At 35.6% G+C, this 22,158-nt stretch overlaps 1 pseudogene; it reads left to right on the top strand.

Annotated features, from left to right (window-relative positions):
* Positions 1-13,966: 13,966 nt before the first annotated feature.
* On the top strand, positions 13,967-14,567 carry LOC131073994 (uncharacterized; annotated as a pseudogene).
* The last annotated feature ends 7,591 nt before the right edge of the window (positions 14,568-22,158 follow it).

Raw genomic sequence — 22,158 nt, 5'->3', positions numbered from 1 at the left:
CTAAGCCAAAAACACCCTAGTTATTGGATGAAGTTCCATCACCAAATTCAAGTGTGGAGCCGTTTTGCACATTTGAATCTTCCTTTTTTACCCACATCTTCTTATGTTGATCTTTGATTCCATCTACCTTTTCTTTGCCTTTCTCATCTTGATTGTTCTTGTTCACCAGTGCATTCTTGCTTCTACAATATTTTACAATATGACCTAGTTTGTTGCATGCATGGCAGACAACATTTCTATGTATAGGCCTAAATTTCATTTGATTTGGTTTGATCCTGAATTGGTTAGATATATGTCCAAACATCCCACATACAAAAAATCTCTTATTCTAGAAATTGTTCATTATTCTGCACATATTTGACTTATGACCAAATTTGTTGCATATGAAACACTGATTGGTAAAGGTAGGACCATTGTTCATATTATTCATCATCCCATTATTCATCCTACTTTTGCATTGATTTTCCATATGACCAAAATTTTCATTGAATTTATAGGCATTAGGTTGTCTTACGAGAGGTTTCTTGTTCTTCTATTGATGATTGCTTTGACCAGAATTGGAGGATTCTCCTTTCTCAAATCCAGGTCCTCGCATGTCTTTTCCATGTCTTTGACTTTCTAGCATCTCATCTAACCGGGTTGAACTAGCTTTGAACTTTTCTTTGTATTCATTAGCAGTAGTTAGCTCATGTCTCAAGATTATGATCTGTCTTTCAAGTTCTTTCCCATCATTCTTTGTTTGCACCAATTCAAGCTTCAATTGGTCATTCTCATATGTCAATCTACAACATTCATCAGATATGTCCTTCAATGATTGAGTCAGGGTTTCTTCATTCTTCTTCTGGTCTTCAATCTCTTTAGTCAACTTCATGACAATAAATTGCATCTCATTCTTCAAAACTACATTCTCTCTGGCCAACTTGTCACATTCATCAGTCTTATCTTGTAGGATTTGATTGTCAACACTTTGTTCTTCTTTCTCCTATAGCTTATCCATCAGCTCCTTTCTCTTTTCTCTTGAAGTGTTCAATTGATCTTTTAATGTCTTAATGAAGTCTTCAGCTACATTCAGATTTCTTTTCAGGCTACTCTTTTCCTTCATCGTTGCATCAAGATCTTCAAGTGCCACACTAAGTTGTCTTTGCAAACCGAAGTCCATTGATTCAATCTCCTAGATCTTCCTCAAGTTGCTAGGCTTCTTCCGAGGCATAAGGCTCAGATACTAATTGTTGGAATCAATGAATACTAAGAGGGGGGTGAATCAGTGTTTTGCAACTTACCAATTTATTAAACTGGTTCTTTAGCCACCAGACGCAAATAACTGAAAGCAAAGTGCAAAAACACAAAACAAATAACCACACAACCATAACATCATTTTTTTTATGTGGAAACCCAAAAAGGGAAAAACCATGGTGGGATTGAGTACCCATAATAATATTATACTATGGCCAGTAGTAAAACAATATTACAAAAGTGGAATGCACTTGCATTCAGGCACATTGCCTAGAGCTCACTGCTCAATTACAAAATAGGGCTACAACCCCGGAGGACTCATTGTCCTACAAATGAGATATAGAAGAAAAATAAAATGTTTGAACTAGAGTATAGCATCTACAAATTCTAGGAATCAGTTCCGGTTAGGCTCAAGAATGATCCGTTGTTATTGCTCAGGAAAACTGCTTTGTTCTACTCTCCTACATGTATCAGATCATGAAAACTTAAAATGTACATGGGAAACTACGCTCAATCGCTTTCAACACCATCTCACATCCATACACACCCACAAAATCATCATTCAAGTCTATCTAATGTATTCGCACCACCAAAATAGATCTTCAACTAGTTAGCTTCTCAAAATAGCAAAATGTGAAACGTGTAGGCTTATGTTGGCTCAATCCTTCTACAAACCCATATTCCGGACCTAAAACATATGATCAAAAGCTTCCCATAGGTCAGCCCAATCACCTCGAACTCATCAACATCCACCGGAATCTCCTCAAGGAATTCAGACCACATGTTACACCATCAAACATAATGATAACTTTGTTCTCTCTTCACTACCGGATACCAGACCAAGAAACCTACACTAGAATCGACATCGGAGGCTAGAATTGTATGAAAAGTTGTCTCATACATCCAATCAACTATTCCAATGACTGCAACCAAAACTGCATCATCAAAAATGAATAATGCTCACCAGATTCATACACTGTGATCCACTGACCAGATTTATGCTACATGCGCAACCAACCTACTTAAGACTTCCGGTAATCCCAATCTTCATGTACCAGATAGGATTACTAGGTTGAGTTGCCATTAATGACAACTCCTAAGTAATCTCTATGCATCTAACATCATCAATCCTCACCGGAATATCACCGGAAAGTATATTTTGCCAACAGGACCAAACCAATTGATCTATGCAATTTTTTGTATCACAACAAACTCTTGTGCAAGCTTTCAAAGCCCCAACAGTCCATTTGATATTTTTTGAAAATCAAAACCAAATGAAATTTTTTAGTTTGTTATCTGCACAAAAGTTAATTTTGGGATCCAAGAACACTGAGAGGGGGGGTGAATTAGTATTTTGCCGATATGAACAGTTTTTAACTTTTTATACCATGCATATATAAACCGGTAAACAAATAAACATATAACAAGAAACAAATAAACCATCTACATAAATGAGCACCATAAAACACATAATTTATACGTGGAAAACCTCAATGAGGAAAAACCACGGTGGGATTTGTGACCCACAATATCAATTCACTGGCCGTATGAAAAGATATTACATATAATAGGAGCCTGCACATGCAGGAAGGCACACTGCCTAGAGCATACTGCTCATCACTAAAGAGCCTCATTGACTACAAGCTTTAGGATAAAGTAAATTACTGAAAATGAACTCAAGAATGCATCTTCTATGCCAAGTAGAGTTCTGAAACTGTCTTTTCTCTATACCGGTTCATAAACCCTGAACTACTACCAGTATCTCTTCTCCTCCAAGAATTCTTTCCAAGCTATCTACATATCATTGCATGATATAAAATTTGCATACAAAATTATCATCATACATATATTTCGCATTATACAGTTCTGCTATATTCTCCTCTATCCACACATATCATCTCTTTCATTATCTCACAAAAATAACCTAGCAAACTGACCTATATACCTATTACAAATAATATGCCTTATGTCGGCTTACAATACATTTACAAAAGATATTCAATGTCGGCCTTGACAATAATTACAAAATGATATATTAAGTAAATCCTCCTTGATGTCGGCTTCCAATCAAGTATTGATGTTGGTACCAGTGTAGTCCTGAATGCTCCAAAGTTGGTATCTGTCGGTATATGCTTCCAAGTGCCGGTATATGACTTCCATCTGATCTTGTTTCCATCAATGACAACAAAATGAATCGAATGAGTGTCAATTGCCAATAGTTAAAGTTTTGTCAGAGGCCCACTTTGGAATTTTATAGTTCCCAGTAGGATGAATATCACATCAAACGGATTGGTCCCCATGATTTTCTATATTAAAATGAACTCCTGTGCCAGATTGCAGGACTTCATCAATCAATTTGACATGTTTTCAAGACCAAAAGCAAAAACAATGTATAGAGTTTTATCAAATAAATTTTCAGAAAACAATTGGAGGTCATCTTTGACAATTAATATCTCGTGCCACAAGATGAAATTTTCAGAATTGTTTGTTTCTATGGGTTCTTGGATTAAAAGTCTACATGCTTCTCAATTATCGTGGTCTCACGATGAGATTTGGTCAGTTTTTTAAGGTGGTTCTGGAGGCTACAGGTCTTGTTTTGGTCAAAGTGAAAAATCACAGAGAACAAATTGTGGTGATGACACATTTAATTATTTTCGTCCCAGATGCACATTGAATACACCAAATGATATTTTGAGGTAAAGTTCCTTTAGAACATTTTTTTTAAAGCCGAACCCACATAGGGACCCGACCTTCATCATCAAGTTATAGGCCCAATTGAATAAATGTGAAGTGATTCGTTATTTAAATCAAATTTTAATGATGTAAATAATTATATATTTAATGAATTTCATTAAATTTTTGGAGAGGGATGTTAAAGAGGGTTACCTAAATCATTTTCTCAAAATTATTTAAATGTGCAAACTGGTGATAAAAAAAAAATTCTCAGAATCACTTTTTACAAGCAAATATATGAAAGGGATGAGCAAGACTTGGTGGGCCCCAATAGAGAAGGAATTTAAAAACATAATGTATATCTTAGCCAAGTCATCAAGACAACACTTTTCATCACTCGTTCGCCAAGCAAAAGGTTAAAAACTATAAATCATTTGTGATATTGAGAAGAACTATGGAGAGATGAAAATTATTTAATCGCCTTGAAATGATTTAAATGTATACATACAACAAACCAATTTTTTTAAATCTTTCTTAAATTATTTAAAATATATGTGATTACTAGCGATATGAGGAGGAAAATTAAACATGGAGGGCCCAAAATAACTCTCAATAGATAATAAAATAGTTCATTATACTATATTGTGGTGATAAAGGAACAAATGGTTAAACTTGGTGGGTCCTCTAAATATATTGCATCGCTATTTCACTGACAATACCAGATTAAACTTCAGCTTGTGTGCAATCTTGAGGGATGTTGCTATTTCGTAATAATTCAAAGAACGGACCCTTATTCATGTGCGAAATAGTGGTGAAGGTGCATTGGTGGATATGCATGCAAAGTGTAGACGTGCTGACAATGAACTCTTTCACAAGAAACGTGGTCTCATATTTGAGCGATTTGCAAGAAATGAATTTGTGAAAATGAAATTTTAAAAGCAATGCAATCAGTAGATGTAAAGTAAAAGGCCGATCCAACAAGCCCTACATATATTCTCCCTATTTGGGCAATATGAAAGCTTCATAACAACATACGAGCATCAATGAAAGCACAAAGGACACTTACCATATTTTTCACAATATCCTAGCACAAATGCATATGGAAACGTGGAAGCATATGCAAGGCATTCAAAGTGTTTTCCAAAACACTCAAAGAAAATGATACAAGAATACACAAAATAAATTTGGTGATGAAGTTTAAAAAACCTTCAATTTGCACACGACGGGTTTAGAATCGGGTTTTACAGTTTTTCTAGTGTGGAATCCTTGGCGTAAAAGGATTTGAAATGTTCAAACAAATGGAAATTATAGGCACACAACCATTTTCCACGAACTTTTGCTAGCATGCCCCAAGCCAACACCAAAATTGGAGTCGATGGAACACTAGTACAAAAACAACAATATATGACTAAAAAAACTACTAAAAATTGCATATAAATGACTAATCTTGGTCACATGACCATTAGTAGTTTATTGCTAGTCATTTATAACGCAACCAAATTTATGACTAAACTATTTTAGTCATTTATTGGTTATTTTGATTGATCAATTTGGTCATTGATTTAGTCATTGATTTGGTCATTGATTTCATCATTGATTTGGGCATTGATTTGGTCGTTAATTTAGTCATTAATTTAGTCATTGATTGTTGTTAACTGGTCATTTATTTAGTCATGGTAGTGATTTATTTAGTCATTAATTTAGTCATATATTGTCATTGATTGTTGTTAACTGGTCATTTATTTAGTCATGTATTTAGTCATTGTTTTAGTCATATATTTAGTCATTAATTTAATCATTGATTATTGTTAAGTGGTCATTTATTTAGTCATTGTAATCATTAATTACCATCAATTGGTAGCATATTTAGTCATTTTTATTCATTGATTTCCATTTATTGGTAGTATATTTAGTCTTTTTTTTAGTGGTTTCCATTAATTGGTAGTAAATATAGTCATGATATAAATAATTTTTTAAGTACCATAAATTTTATAATGCAAAAATAACATAATATTAAAATTGAATAACAAAATATTAAATTTTATAATGTAAAAATAACATAAAAGTAAATAACCACTTTGTTGAAGCCATAGGAGCATATGAATGACTCAATTTAGCTAGAAAACATAACTATAAGCTTGTGTGGGTGGAGGGTGATTCCAAAAATATTATTAACTATATCAAAGGTATATCGAAGCCCTCTTGGAATGTCAAAGTTTGGACTAATAAGGCTAGGGAAATTATTAACTCTTTTGATGAATGCTTCAAATCCCATGTTTTTAGGGAGTCCAACTATGTGGCCAACTACTTAGCTAGTAAGGGAGTGACAAGTACTAGTCAAGTGAGTCGAACCAATGAGGATAAATTGGACAGTGAACTCTATATGCTTTCTCTTCATGATAGAAGTCGAGGTAGCTAAATTTATGAGTACTCTTGCCATCATTACTAGATATGTATCTAGAAAGATCACCCCCTTCCCGCATTTGGCATGTGTTTTTAGAGGTCAGTGTCATTATTGCAAATTTAATTTGCATGTTTTGTGGATCGATATTGGCTTCATTTGATCTTTTCTCAGTCTGAAATCTGTGAGTTTCTTCAATCATAGAGTGAAGAGAAGAATGGGTGGAGCTAGGAAGAGAATTGAACCTCCAAGTTGTGTGCAGCTCAAGAAGGGTAAGAAATTATGGAGGCTCCTGGAAAAAATGGGTGTCGCCCCCTATATTGAGAGGTTAAAGGGGAGAAATGAAGATGTGACAATCTATTTCAAGAAGCATTGGAAAGATGGCACTATCACTCTGCATGGACACAAGGTTTTTATTGATGAGAGTTTGATTGCATAGGTCATTGGCCTTTTGGCTGATGGAATGAAATATTATAGGGATAGAAACTACTCGGAGATGGTAGTGTAGAACCTCCCTACAAATGAATATGAGAAGGGCAAGATGGTAAAGAAAATGATGAGCTACTACAACATCTTTGTCATCAAGGAATTCTGGGCGAAGCTCCTCAAGTTAATTATAGAATATTTCACTCTTGATGGTCGTTTCACCAGGGTTTATGGACATCACTTTGTGCTTCTGAACCACTTTCATCATGGTGTCAAGGTGTCCCTTCTTTTTTATTTGATGTCTTCCTTGAGGGCTAATTTTAGGGATCATAATAAGAACCCTGTTAAGTTCCCCATGAAGTGCTTCTAGTGCTCATTGACTCCCATTTTCATGCCCTTCTTGTCCCATCTGATTATATCCCTACATCTTCTGAGGATGATACTACCATAGGGCAGTCGGGAAGTGAGGAATCCAAATCAGACTTTGAGGCGGATTTTCCTCCCCCTCATAAAAAACCAAATATAAGTTTTCCCTAAAGGCCAAATCTTCTTTGGGTAAGGGTAAGAATGTGCAGAAGTAGTTGGTTGTTTCTTCTTTGTCCACCTTGATTGGCAAAGATTCCCCTGTGTCTAGTGGTAATAAGGTCAATTTTGAGGGCTCAGTGGGTGGTAATGGGGGTAGCATGAAGCCTGACAGTTAGAAATTTGAGAATCCCCCTTCGCCGCCCCCTTCATTGCCTCTGCAGAATACCATCAAAGACCTTCATGTGAAGAGTGCGGAGCTAGATGATAAGAGGGATGACTATGAAGATGTTCTAGGTATGGCCAGGGACCATGCCATTGATACTTACAGCATGTTTAAGTGACTCTTTCATGAGCTTAAAGAGGTCAGACTCAACCAAAGGGCTTTAGATAGTAAGATGGAATTTATTCCCGTGGTCTCTACTCAGGATAATGAGATAGGTAACGGGCAATGGATGGAAGATGAAAAGAAATTTGTGGTGGATTTTATCGACAGAGCTATGGAGGGCATTGATTAGATGCAAAAAAGATTTGAGGACATTCTCACCCATGTAGAAGAGAACTATAAGAGAATTCAAGCCACTCTCATCACAATTATGACCGGTAGTCACAAGATTGTCAAACAGACAGCGGATACCATGAAAGATATGGTGAATAATCTTGGCAATGTGCAATAGGAAAAAGTTTTGATAAATATTGGTGATGATAATGAGAAGACTCAGGTTGATCAAGGCCCTTGTATGCGAACCCGGGTCAACACGAAGAAAAAAGTTGTGACTCAGAGCGTGGGTTACAAAGAGATGAGGATGGTTGCTAACAAGATGAGCCAGTTGGAGGTTGAGATCATTGAGACCCTTAAGATCCTCATGTAATTGTGTTGTCTTTTCTATTTTTCTGTGGTTATGTGTTTTTTGTTCTGGTTTTTTGCTGGTTTTTTGTCTGCCTGTTTGGGTGTTTGCTAGTTTTTGGTTGCTCTATGAATTGTCCTATCTTTTGCAATCTGTTTTGTTTTGGACTATCTAATGCTTCGATTCTAGGCCTTTAAGAATTATCTATGTAAAGGGTTTCAAGGCCCCTTCAAAACCTATTTTTGTCTTAATCCAAAACATAAAAGTACATAAAAATATTACATATACGAACAAGCCTAAACATGTTAGAATTAAAAGATTGATTCAACATCATGATAAATAAAAGTAATATGCAATAAAAAATATTATATATATATATATATATATATATATATATATATATATATATATATATATATATATATATATATATCAAGTTATAAGATGTCAAAGTTGTCTAAGAGTTTCCAACTCTTTCAAATACACATTCAAAATATTGCATAAAGTAGTGAGCCAAGATGTCTAACAACTAGTACATGATAAACATGATCAACTATGTCATTTTTTGCAAATATTTTAGTGGCCACTATGTGTCGAAGATTCCCTCTTTCTCTTTTAGATGAACAACTCCATCTATTTTGTCTTAAGAAGCAAGGTGTATGTTACTTGTGACCTTTGAAATAATTACATTTGAATCTTATATTCCTTTCAAGTTGACTCCATGTACAATAGATAGGGAGAGAATTTGCCCAATGCCCACAACAACACCATCAAACGGATCCAACACCCTAACTTTATCCCCTTCTTTGAGTTTATCAATACATTTCTGCAAAAAGAAAAAAAATAACACGTTATATTACATAGGTAAATGATTACCATTTTTTGCTATAGAAAGATGTTGAAGCATTTACACAAAATCTATCAAGAAATGTTGCAGAAAATTCGTGCAATATTAGATTGTCAATAGTGAAATGAAAGATTATGCCTAACATAATAGGTAGTGAAATATAAAGCTAATAATTGATAGTGATAAGGTTCCACTGCATCATGTCATCGTAAAAAAAACACTTTCAAATTTTTAATGAAGTTAACAACAGTAGTAACCCCAATAGAAAGTGTTCGTACATAAACTATTATGAGATGCAACAAACAAGATTTCAACCATCTGGAATGGTTGTCCTTAACTTCATGACTACAAGTAGAGGGCATAGTGACAGCCAATAGCGAATTGTGACTAAGTATGGAGCAGCTTTATAGACAAATAGATCAAGACAAAATACTTGGACAGAAGATTGTAACATTTGACAACCATATAAAAAAGAGAAAAGAAGACGTTGAAGAGACTTAAAGAAGATACGGTATGGATCTTATAAAAGAATAGCAGAGGAAACATCATGACAATACAGTCCTCAAAGCATCAACCAATGAGTTATTGGACAACATAAAAGACAAATGATGGTGAAGCTTGATCATCAAACCCTCTTCAGAAGAAGTACAAGTGAAAGTCTATGATACATTCAAAGCAAGCTTGTAGAAGCCTCATCTTAAGGAATAAGACAATGTTCATTTAGAGTTGCAGATTTGAAAGAGACTTGAGTGGAGCCAAAGGCAAAAGATTGAAGAACAGCCCATTGTACAAGATAAGTCTACAACAAATCAATGATGAAGAAAAATACAGTTAAAAAAAAAATGAAAAGATTGATCACAATGGGTAACAACAAGAAAGGTGTCAACTCCATTGCAAGGATTATTGGAGCCACATATGTTGAAGAGTTTGTTGTCTTAGCCTAGTCATTCTCACATCATATAAGAGTTCATTGTCATGATCAAAGACCTAGGGATCCTTCATACTCACAAGTCACAGAGCACCATGAAGAGGAGAGAAACATATAATAGTGACTTTCAAGTTTGTAGTGAGCTACATGTTATCACAGCCATGGGGCCAAGTAGTGGTCAAAGCATAGAGTGGTTGTCATTAACACAAGAAAGTGACATAAATATCTAACAAGATAGAGGATTCCAAGTCATAGAGGTGCAGATAGTGTACCATAATCTCAAAGAGAAGCAAAGACATATAAGTCAAGAGCGAAAAAAATAGTCACAGCCTAGTGAGAAATCAAAACCAAAGCAAAGAAGGCACAAAGAGAAATGTAAGGATAGTTACAGTCATTTGTAACGATACAGTCCACTATCAAAGAAAGATCAACCTTCATTCGCAAAAGACCATTAATTTGTGGCATGCTACGAAGAAACAAAGGATAGATCTCTTTTAAGATTTCTTTTATAAGGAGATGGTTTCAACAACACCATAAATCCCCTACCATGAAGAGACATTCCATGGAAGCAAAGAATTCATTCACTACCAAGGAGAAAAAGCAGAACCCTACATTAAATACTATCCTCTCAAGACAGTGATAAAGAAAGATAGTCATGTCTTGTTGTTAACCATGATACCAAGAGATGGATTTGTCAACCAAACTCAGTGATAGAAAGAACATATCATTGTCATGAAAAGTGTCAAGAGGTGCAATCACAAACCAACACGCCAAGCAATATATTCTATTATGGAAAAGAATGGTAACAGGTTGTGGAGAACACAACCATAGTAGGGATATGAACATCAAATACATGCCTTGTGGACAAGATACCATAGTGAGGATATGATGTAATATTAACATTGCAAAGGAAAAAGAAAATTAGTATATTGTAGATCAAGAACAGTCAAGGAAAAGATAGCCCATGATAGTCTCAAGAGAAAGAAGAGGTTTGCAATCATAATAATGTTTTCATTTTTCTTTTATAACACACAAAGTCTCACAATGACTATCATTACATTGATGCATATTAATTTCTTATTCACCATCTTGGTGTGTGTTTTTTCTTTGACTTTTTTTATTGTTGTCTCCTTTATGGAAAATCCTTGTGTTTTGGAACTATCATTGATTATTATTAGGTTTGGTGATCAAATATGTATATCATCTTTCAAATATCCTTCCCTAACACTATCACAATACCTTGGATCTATATGTCCTTAGATCTATGATATCTCTAATCATTTGACAATAGGATTGTGTTTGTCAAGGTCATAAAATTGAGCCTACAATGCAACATCCCTTGCTCTGTTCTCTATGGTAGCTTTAACTCATCCATTAAACATGGATTGACAACAAGATGAATGCTACAACTATAAGGTTGTATGTACTTTTCATGATAATGTATTGATCACCGCCTTTTTGAACTTTTATTTTCAGTTTGCTTGGACTATATATGATCTTGGCTCTTGGCCAAAAATCAATAAAGCCTTACCCCTTGTGGCTTGTGATTGTCTTTTGTCATTGAATGGTTTGTCTTGAGGATGTGCCTTCATAATGACTGCTATCATATTCAAACCTCTGCCACGGACCTTTCAAAGCCTTTGATTGTGATGTATTATGGCCCTCATGATCTCTTTTGTTTGTTCACTATGCTTAATGATATGTTTACCTTAAATTTGGCAGTGATCTCTTGAGGATTATAATGGGTATCATTCATATTACCCTTGGAACTTCTTGTCTTTTTCTCTTAATCTTTGAGTCAGAGTTTTATTGCTTTTGTTGATGTAGACTATCCAAGCCTTTGTATGATTGTCAAAACTTGTTTTCTTTTAGGCTCTATCACTATCTTTATAGGGACTGTCTTTTATACTTAGATTCTTTTATGTGCTAAAAGATTTTCTTGATAATGATAAGCATTCATTTACATCCTTTTAGATTATACTTCATCTTATCTTTTATTCATGAATGCACTTGTCTCTTGTCACTTCATTGATGCCTTTGCAACCTTCAATCTTTTGATGTTTTGAGAATTTACTATTGTCTTAAAAGGGCACGGATTTATGACTATATTTTATGTGATAGGTCTGCTCCCTTTGATATTGAATACCTTGATTAGAGATTGGAAGGATTACAAGATGTCAAGAAAATATAGTGAAAAGTTAAAACTTCAAATGATTGATCGCAGTGAACTCTTGAAGATACATAGACAATTCAATCATTAAAGAAGTGTTTATTCTGGCTAACAGGAGAAAGGTGTTGTCTACTAGTAATAAAGCAGCATTGTGTATGGTGTATGACACCTTAGCTTATGACAAAGGGCATAAATTCTTCACATAATAGAGCCATAGGAATGATGAACATTTTCATTAGGGAGCAGTCAATGTTTTTTTTTCTTAAGCTAGAAATATAGTCCATGCATCAACATATCAACAAAAATCTCAAAAGGCTAATGTATATTAGTAGCCATGAAAGAAGTCATATGTGAAAGAGAATCCGTCAAAGACGGAGATGATTATTTCTTCAAGATTTTGTTTTCTTATCAAGACGTAGTGTAGAAGACCTAATGACCAGAGACAAAATTTGAGTAGCTCTTGATAACTAGGATATCATGCATTCAGCGGTTCTAGTCATAGAGGGTTTGTAATCATCTACACATCAACATAGCCATCAAGCATGGATAATAGAGATATAACTATCTTTTTGAGTATCCCATACCTAAGGAAAATATCATTCCCAAGGGAAGAATGATAAAAACAAATATTTTGTCTCAAACTGAAGATTAAGCCTTGGGGTATCAAAAAGCCCATACACCACATTGAAAGGATTGTCAAAACAAGTAAAGTTACAATGAGGTTCATTGGTAGCTTCTAACATTGTTAAAAGGGGTTAATCAGTCATAAAAATTAGTTCGGAAGTCAAAAGGGTAGATTCATGAAGGCACACAGAGCTATTAATAATGAAAAGTTCTCAAGTAAACAATATACAGTGAGAGAAACTTTAAGAGAAATGCACTATGTTTTGATATAATGAGATGCAGTGAAAGAAGTAGAGATGAATTTGTAGTCCTTATAAGGTGAGAAGACTACATTATTCATATGGAAGACAACTCATTTGTAACACCTACAAGGTTAAAAAGAAATAAATCCTATAAGAGAAACTACAACAAAAAGAGAGTCACGGCTTAGAGAGCAACATGTTGATATAATAGCACTAAAGTATCAATAAGCACACATATAATTGCAGTTCTCCAAAGGAAACACATATTATATTCTAAAAGACAGTCCCATGAAACCTTGGCAGAGCATCCAAGATCACAAGGCAGTCCACAGTTAAAAGGTAGAGAGGGTAGATGCCCTAGTAGAATGGTTTGTTAAGAAGAGGATAATCACAGGTTATGGTGGGGTTTGCAGCTTAAAGAGTCACAACATAATTAGCAAAAAGATTCCAAGGAAAGAGATGTAAGATAGCCATAGCATTAGTAATGAAAGGTCAAAAGACTATAAAGGCAATCATAGATACAACCAAAAGACACTGGATCACAGTTTTTTGAGGCAAAGCTCTAAGACAAGACAATGAATATATTATTCTAAAGTCTATGGTAGAATATTAAGAGGACAATGCCTAAAATATTAGAGAAATAGCAAAGAAATGATAACAACCATATTCTTATTCATGCAAGGGATCTTAGGCGAGTGGGGGCCTCAGTCCGATGTGGAGGCATTGTATAAATAGTTTTGGACTGGATTTTGAAGTAAAAGCAAGAACATAGAGCATTGGAAAGGCCCTTCAGAGATTTGGATTAGTTTAGTTTATGTCATGGCTGAGCAATTTGGTGGAATATAGGCAACAATAGCTCGACAAGAAAGGCGTTGAAGTGACACCCACAAGCCCCTCTTTTCATTTGGGCAAGCAAAATAATTAATTTCACTTTTTGGATTGGAGAATATAGAATTCAAGAGGATTTTTAGTTATTCTTTCTCCATAATTGGAATTTTGACAAGATTTGGTAAGGCCTATTGATTTACCTTTCATGTGTTCTAGAATAAAAAATGTCTCAAGGCTTTGCAATTGAGCTTTATTTTGATTGAGCACTTGAGAATCGGGTGCTCAAATCATGGAATGTTCTAGCTAGAAGACAAATCAACACTCAATTAATTGAAATTGAAGCTTATCCTCAAATCAAACTATTTTCAAGCACTATTTTAGACCCTTCAAAACTACAAAATATCATAAAGAATTTTGCAGCCAAGCAAGAACCTTTGGCATTGACACTTTCTGCAATGGGGAGTTTATCAACATAGGAGAATGACTTATTCTTAACACCGACTCCTTCACTCTCTATCCTTACATTTCACAATGAACTCTATGAGTTGTTGAAAAGAGAAGGGATTGAAGTAAGCTATATTTACCAGCCAGATAGTTGGGTTCCTAATTGCACCGTTGCACAAGATGTTCTAAGGAATCGCATGGCTGAAGCTTTTTGTATCCTACGTGATTTGAAAATTCCCATAAGTGGACATATTTTGTTCTATTGGTCTGGCTGAGTTCTCTCCTGTAAGGGAAATTTTCTCTTTTCCTTTAGGAAACAACTTTGAATTATATCTAAAGGCATATAAGGACTTAATTAATGGCCATGGGATTCCCTTTTAACAACATAAAAAAAAAATAATGAATAGAAGTCACTATGAGGCCAATCAAAGCCAAATATAGTGATAGTACAATCTTTCATAGAAGTCATAAGGTTTGCTACAATGAACAAAGAATAGAGATTAAAGGTCTCATAGAACAAGGATAGTTACTGTTGTTGGCAATTGACACTCTATTGGTTAGGTTTCATTATATTGTCATTGATGGCAACATGATTTGGGGTTTCGGCTTCATATGGTGTACCAGAAGGCACTTCACAGACTCTACACTAACACCAACACTAACAAGATAGAAGATTTATTTGATCACCGGCAATGCAGGCCGACATGGTATGGTAAAGGATATCAGTATTGGAGGCCGACACATCTTGGATCTGGCATAGGCAACTTGGTTTAATGCTTATTCATTTATGTTATATGGCCGACATGTAATATGATATTGTATATATCCTTGTAAGCCGGCATAAGGCATAAATTTGTATAGGGTATATAGGGAAGATTGATTAGAACATTTTACAATAGGAAGAAGAATAAGAGAATAGAGATATACATGTGGAATGGATATATGGATGTAATGTAATGTGAAATACATCAGAGAAACTATGTATGTGAGGAATTCATATGTAAGGGTTATTCCGGTACTGAGGTTTAGGGTTTTGACCGGAACAGACAGAGCTTAAACCAGAACTATATTCTGGCATAGGAGATGCTATACTAAGTAGTTCACGCTTCTCCAGATTGTTGTCTGGATTGTTATGTAGTTAGTGAGACTCCTATTGTGATGAGCAGTGTACTCTAGGCTATACGCCTTCCTGCAAGTGCAGGCCCATCATGTATTATAATATCTCTTCATATGGCCAATGAATTGATATTGTGGGTCACAAATCCCACCATGGTTTTTCCTCATTGAGGTTTTCGACTTATAAATTTGTGTGTTATGGTTCTCATTTATGTGTTTGTCTTATTGGTTGCATTACTTCTTTCAATTTTGTTTATACCGGTATACTGGTTGGTGTATGAATGTTTTGTTAAGGCTAAAATATTCTATTATGGTATAACATTGATTCACCCCCCCCCCCCTCTCAATGTTATTGGTTTCCAACAATTGGTATCAGAGCCTTGTGCCTTGGAGGAAGTTTAACAGCTTGAGGAAGATCCTGAAACTGGAATCATTGAATATGGCTTTGGAGAAGCAACTTGAGATGGCACTTGAAGATTATGATGGTGAAAGATTGAAGATCTTAAAGCTACAAGATGAGTTGAATTCTGCTAAATAATTTATTCTTGTCCTACAAGAGAGACTTTCATCTGTTCAAGCTAGGAGGAAGGAACTTTTGCAAAATCAGGATGATGAAGATGCACTTAAGGAATAATGTCATAAATTGAGTTAGGAGAACATGGTTATAAAGAATGAAATGTAAACTATGACTATGAGGTTTTCCAACGATATTGAGGACATAAAGAAAAAGGAAGAAAATCTTGTTGTATCCCTAAATAAAAAATTTGAAGAATGTGGTAGGTTGACTCATGAAAATCAGATATTAAGGTCTAATTTGGTACAATCCCAAAGCAATGAGCAAGAGATAGAGAGATAAATCATAGTACTAAGAGATGACTTAACTGTTGCAAGTGAGTACAAAGAAAAATTCAAGATCAACTCAGCACAACTTGATGAGTTAATGAAGAGACAAAGGTAGATTGGAGATTCCAATGGACTTGGATTTGAGGAAGGATAGAGTTCCAGTACTTCTAATGAAGATCAAAACCATAAGGCACCGGTAAGGCAATTAAATGCTTATAGATTCAATGGTAGATGTTTTGTTTGCAATAGATTTGGTCACATGGCTAGGCAATGTAGAAACAGAGCAAATAAGAACCCTGATTCTGCTCTTGGTAAATGTTCTAAATGAAATAAAATTGGTCATAAGATAGAAGATTGCAGAATGAATTTAAAATTCTATTCTCGTGGAAAATTTGGACATATGGCTAATCAGTGCAGGTCAAGCAATCTCACCGGTTTTAGCAAGGCAATTCAAAAGAACAATGTTACATATTATGCATGCAATGAAGTTGGACATATTGCTAAGTTCTGCAGAAGCAAAAATCCACTGGTTGGCAATGGAGGATCAAATGATAAAGGCAAAGAGAAGGTTAGTGAAATCCGGCAAGATCATACTCCGAGATGGGTTAGAAAGACTGAAGAGCAATCATCATATGGGAATGTCCCAGTTACCTATCCGGCAGAAGAGGTTGCTCCTACATCGGCAGTGAGCTCATCCGGTAGCTAAGGCAGATGCCTTAGGGGTAGGCAAATTTCATGGAAGATGATGCATATGCCCCTAGAAGAGATTCTGGAAGATGTTCCAGATATTGGAGAGGATTATCCGGTATTGATATATTCAAAGTGAGATCCGGTATCATTCATCGACATTCATTTATGTCAACAAAAAATTAAGGTTTTCTCGATGGATAAAAGGTAGATTACACTTCATTATTATTCACCCAGTATTCAGAGCAATTTCAGAAGCTATCAGATTTCTTCTTGAATGATCTCACCGACATCTAGAAGGATTTGTTAAAGGTTTTCACCAGCAGCGTTCTAAAGGTATTCTTCTTGAATCATGGAATCGGGATCATCTTTTGCTTCTATTTTTGTTGCAAATCCAACTATACTAGAAGTTAAGGACCGCCCTAGGACAGTTTTCAAACTGTATCCACATGTGGCTACCAAGGAAGATTTGGTTGGAGCGTGTTCTCATGTCCTGGAGGGAGTGGTATATGTGGAAGATGTTAGGGCCTATATTCATTGTCATATAGAAGACTTAGGCACTTCAAAGATCAAGGGGATATATATGAATGAACTCATGGGAGAATCTGGTAAAATCAAACTAGCATATAAACACATTGAAGATCTAGGGGTCACTGATATTCTGGATATTCTAGAGTTTGAGGATGAAATAGTCAGATATGTACTGAGCAGAGTACATGGGGAATTCATATGGCTGGACCGACCCTATAAAATCACTAAGGAAGCCATTTGGGAAATTACTAGTTTGCCATCAACGGGGCAACATCCGGATAAGAAAGTATCAAATGATTTTGTAAGGAAGATCATCGGTGCTACATCAGACAAGAGATCGATGAAGGTGAGCACCATCACCGACACTGACATCAAATTTGGAAGCATGATCATAGGCTACAAGGTAACTCAATCTAACCGACTGAATACAGTTTCCAGTTCATGTATTTGGTAACTTATAGGATGATGAGAGAAAATATCAAGTTACATATTTGTGACTGGATGCTTGACAAGTTATTGATTAATTTAGGGAAGATTAAAGGTGAGAAGAAGGGCACCTTCCAGTATGGAAATCTGTTAGTATGCTTAATGTTATACTTTTTCAATGATACCCCTGGTCCTGGAAGGAAGCAATGGGATTTGACATCTAGGTAGGAAGACAACTTAAGCAATCAATTGTTGCATTGGGAAGTCTTAGAGATGATAAGGTATGGGGTTACTTCAAGGATTTTCAGAAATCTATGAAGTCTAGAATAAGGATACCTGAGCAAATAATAGAGAAATACTCTACCGACATTTGTTTCATGGTTAAGAAGGATGTGACTCTCATGGAGGTAGCCAAGCCCCAGAAGATTTGGATAGAGGAAATGGGATATGAGGTGGATGCATTAATTCTAGATGCATATGCAAAAATTCTGATAGATGCAGAAATAGATGAAGGAGAAAAACATTGTGAAACAGCACAAGAAAAGACTCTTGAGGTTGAAACTGAGTTCAATCGAAAGAAGAGGAAAAAACAAGAAGGTAAGGCAAGCAAGTTTGTATAGGAAGTTTCTAAGGACATTAAGACACTCATTGATGTTGTCCCAGAGAAAGGGAGAAAGAGGAAGGATCTGATAGTTCACATTTAACCTGTGACTACAAATTCTGAGCCTACAGATGAGACACCATTAGCATTCAAAAGGGTTGTGAGGAAGAAACCGAAAGAACCTAAAGTGGAACCAAAGAAACAACTGATTAGGAAGGTCACCATCAAATTACTCACATAGAAGCAGGCACCCAAGACTACACAATCAACTGCATCCGGTACTACCAGAAGGAGGATGAAGAGTGACATTGATTTGGCACTTGAGACTGGTAATGTAACAATTATTCCGCCTAAGACTTGTGCTGAAATTGTAGATGAAATAAATAAGGATGGGATGCTGAAAAATGTTAAGTCTTATTATGATGCATTTGAAGATGATGAATAGAGAGAGGTAGAGGAAGCAATTCTTCTATATTTAGATATCTATAAGAAAGCTATAATTGAAATAGAAATCAAATATTGGCAGAGCTATAAAAAATGTTAGATGCTAGAAGGTTATCTACAATGCAAGAAGATAAACACATTAAGGTGCAAGAAATTTTAGCTATATGTGTTGCTATAACTCCAGATGAGATGGAGAAGACAATTGAGGTTGCAGATAGAAAAGTTTTTAACAGCAAACATAGAATAACTAGCCTAATGTTAGGAAGGATGAATGAGATAATAAAGGATACACAGAAGGGTTGGATAACAATTTTGGGAGAGCATAGAGGATTCTTCACTTCACCGGAGACAAAGACTAATACTATAGATACACCGGTTGAAGTGAAAGGTAAAGGAATTATGGGTACTCCACCCTCACTTTTGAAGAATATCAAGATAGTGGAAATTGAGCCACCGGTTAACACAAATGCATAAACAAATACGAAAACACCGGTTAACACAGAGAACATTGTACAAGATACTAACATTGAGGAAACTTGTCCTCTAGATACTAATGTATAGGTTGAGGATACTGTTCCTAGAGAGGAACCAACAGTTACACAGACTGCACCAAGTGGCGAAGCCACCAATGCAAGTGAGGAGGCAATAAAAGTTAAATCACCAGAGAAAATAGGAGAATCTGGTAGGGAACCAGTTGCTGACACATCATTATTTACAATTGACACTTCTCTAGTGGAAAAGAAAAACATCACAGAGATGAGTCCCACAGAACTAATGATGATGGTTGCTCAAAAACTGATGAAGGAGAGAACCACAGACAAAGGGATTATAGATCAATCCATAACTATTTTGCACAAATTGGTCTCAAAATATAAGATTGAGAATGAAGAGATCCCTTCTAGAAAGCTTAAGATAATAATATAACACATCTCTAAATATTTTCAATCATTACAGCAGATCTCTAACCGGCTAGCACTTGAAAAATTCACTTTGGCTAAGAGAGCCGCTTTTGATCAGATCATTGATAGAGAGAAGAAATAGATTGAGGAGAAGTTAATTTTGATAGAAAATTCTTTGAAACAAGGTACTAATATATATAGGGTATGTTGCAATATAGAGATTATTACAACAAAAGTAGATGAAAAGATAAAAGAGGTACAGGACAAAATCGCTAGTATTGCTAACTCTTTTGATGGACTAATTTCACTGACCACATCTATTGATGGACAAATTTTGACCTTGGAAAATCAAATTTTTTCTCTTGAAAAGGAAAGAGATAAGATCATTCAGAGAGCCAAAAGTCTCAGAGGTTTGGTGAGTCCAAGATTGGATTCACTTGGTGTACATAAGAGGGAATGCATGGATATGCTTGGTAAGCCCACACCGACAGAAGTCAATGAGAAAGAATCGCTTGCATATTTACTGAGTGGACTTGTATCTATCTCCGACACATTCAAAACCGGCTAGGATACTTATGTGGAGTTATTAGAGAAATCTTACCCAGAAATCTTGAAATTGGTCAATCTCTGGTAAGACATTTTTGGAGATATTCAGTGTACAGTTATCATTTTTTGACATTCCTTTTACAATTTTTGGGCATTGATGTGAAAGGGGGAGTAGTATACATGTGAAAAATAATGAAGGGTTGCATACATTAGGGGGAGTTACAGAGTTTTTGGAGTATTGGAGCATTTTGCATATTCAGCTCAAGGGGAGTAGGGCAGGATGAAACCGACAGTTGAAACCATGATCATTTTTCACATGAGTATTGCCATCAATGGCAAAGGGGGAGATTGTTGGAAATTGGCACTCTACTGGTTAGGTTTCATTATGTTGTCATTGATGGCAACATGATTTTGGGTTTCGACTTCATATGGTGTACCGACGGATACTTCACAGACTCTACACCAGCACCAGCACTGACACCGGCAGGATAGAAGATTTCTTTGATCACCGGCAATGCAGGCTGACATGGTATGGTAAAGGATATCAATATTGGAGGCCAACACATCTTGGATCCAGCATTGGCAGCTTGGTTTAATGCTTATTCATTTATGTTGTATGGCTGGCATGTAATATTATATTGTATATATCCTTTTAAGCCAACATAAGGCATAAATTTGTATAAGGTATATAGGGGGGATTGATTATAACATTTTGCAATAGGAAGAAGAATAGAGATATACATGTGGAATGGATATATGGATGTAGTAATGTGAAATACATTAGATAAACTATGTATGTGAGGAATTCATTTGTAAGGGTTATTTTGGTACTAAGGTTTAGGGTTTTGTCTGGAACAGACAGAGCTTAAACTGGAACTGTATTATGGCATAGGAGATGCTATACTAAGCAATTCACACTTCTCTGGATTGTTGTTTGGATTATTATGTAGTCAGTGAGACTCCTATTGTGATGAGCAGTGTTCTCTAGGCTGCAAGCCTTCCTACAAGTGTAGGCCCATCATATATTGTAATACCTCTTCATATGGCCAGTGAATTGATATTGTGGGTCACAAATCCCATCATGGTTTTTCCTCATTGAGGTTTTACACGTATAAATTTGTTTGTTATGGTTCTCATTTATGTGTTTGGCTTATTGGTTGCATTACTTCTTTGAATTTTGTTTATACCGATATAGCGGTTGGTGTATGAATGTTTTATTAAGGATAAAATCTTCTATTCCGGTATAACACTGATTACCCCCCCCCCTCCCCTCTCAATGTTATCGGTTTCCAACAACAGTGACATCTATATTGGTCCCAGCCAAGGTCATGGTAAGCCTTAAAATGAGCTAAGACAATAATAGAGGATCCTTTTAAAGATGCATAGCACTCATTATATAGGTTCACTGTCTGAATAGCAGAGCAGATCATTGTCATCTCACAGCTAAGGCAATGGTTCAGTCATTTATTGTCAAAGAGCGGCTTAGGCAAGAGCATTTTTTTGATAGAATCACAGAGCATGGTAACAATCTATTTGTGTCACAAGTTGGAGACAATAGTGAATATGTGACAAATGAGCAGTCATGAATCAAAATATCACAACCTAGAAAGGTGTCAACTCATCTTGTGATGACATAAAGAGAAACATAATATTGACATGTGTGTGGTTCATTTCAAATATACATATCACCAAGTCCCAAAAAGATAGGAATAGTCATTCATGAACATAAATGACAGATTAATAAAAGGGCTTTTCACTATCATGAGGTCAAGACTCATAGAAGCAATCAAAAGACAATGAAAGAGTCATTATGCCAAGATCAAATAGCACAAAAAAATAAAGCAAGGACAGACTCGACACGAGCCAATAAGGAATTAGA

This window comes from Cryptomeria japonica, chromosome 9, assembly GCF_030272615.1.
Source record: "Cryptomeria japonica chromosome 9, Sugi_1.0, whole genome shotgun sequence".
NCBI classification, from domain to species: Eukaryota; Viridiplantae; Streptophyta; class Pinopsida; order Cupressales; family Cupressaceae; genus Cryptomeria; species Cryptomeria japonica.
This window is presented reverse-complemented; position numbering and strand designations above follow the sequence as displayed.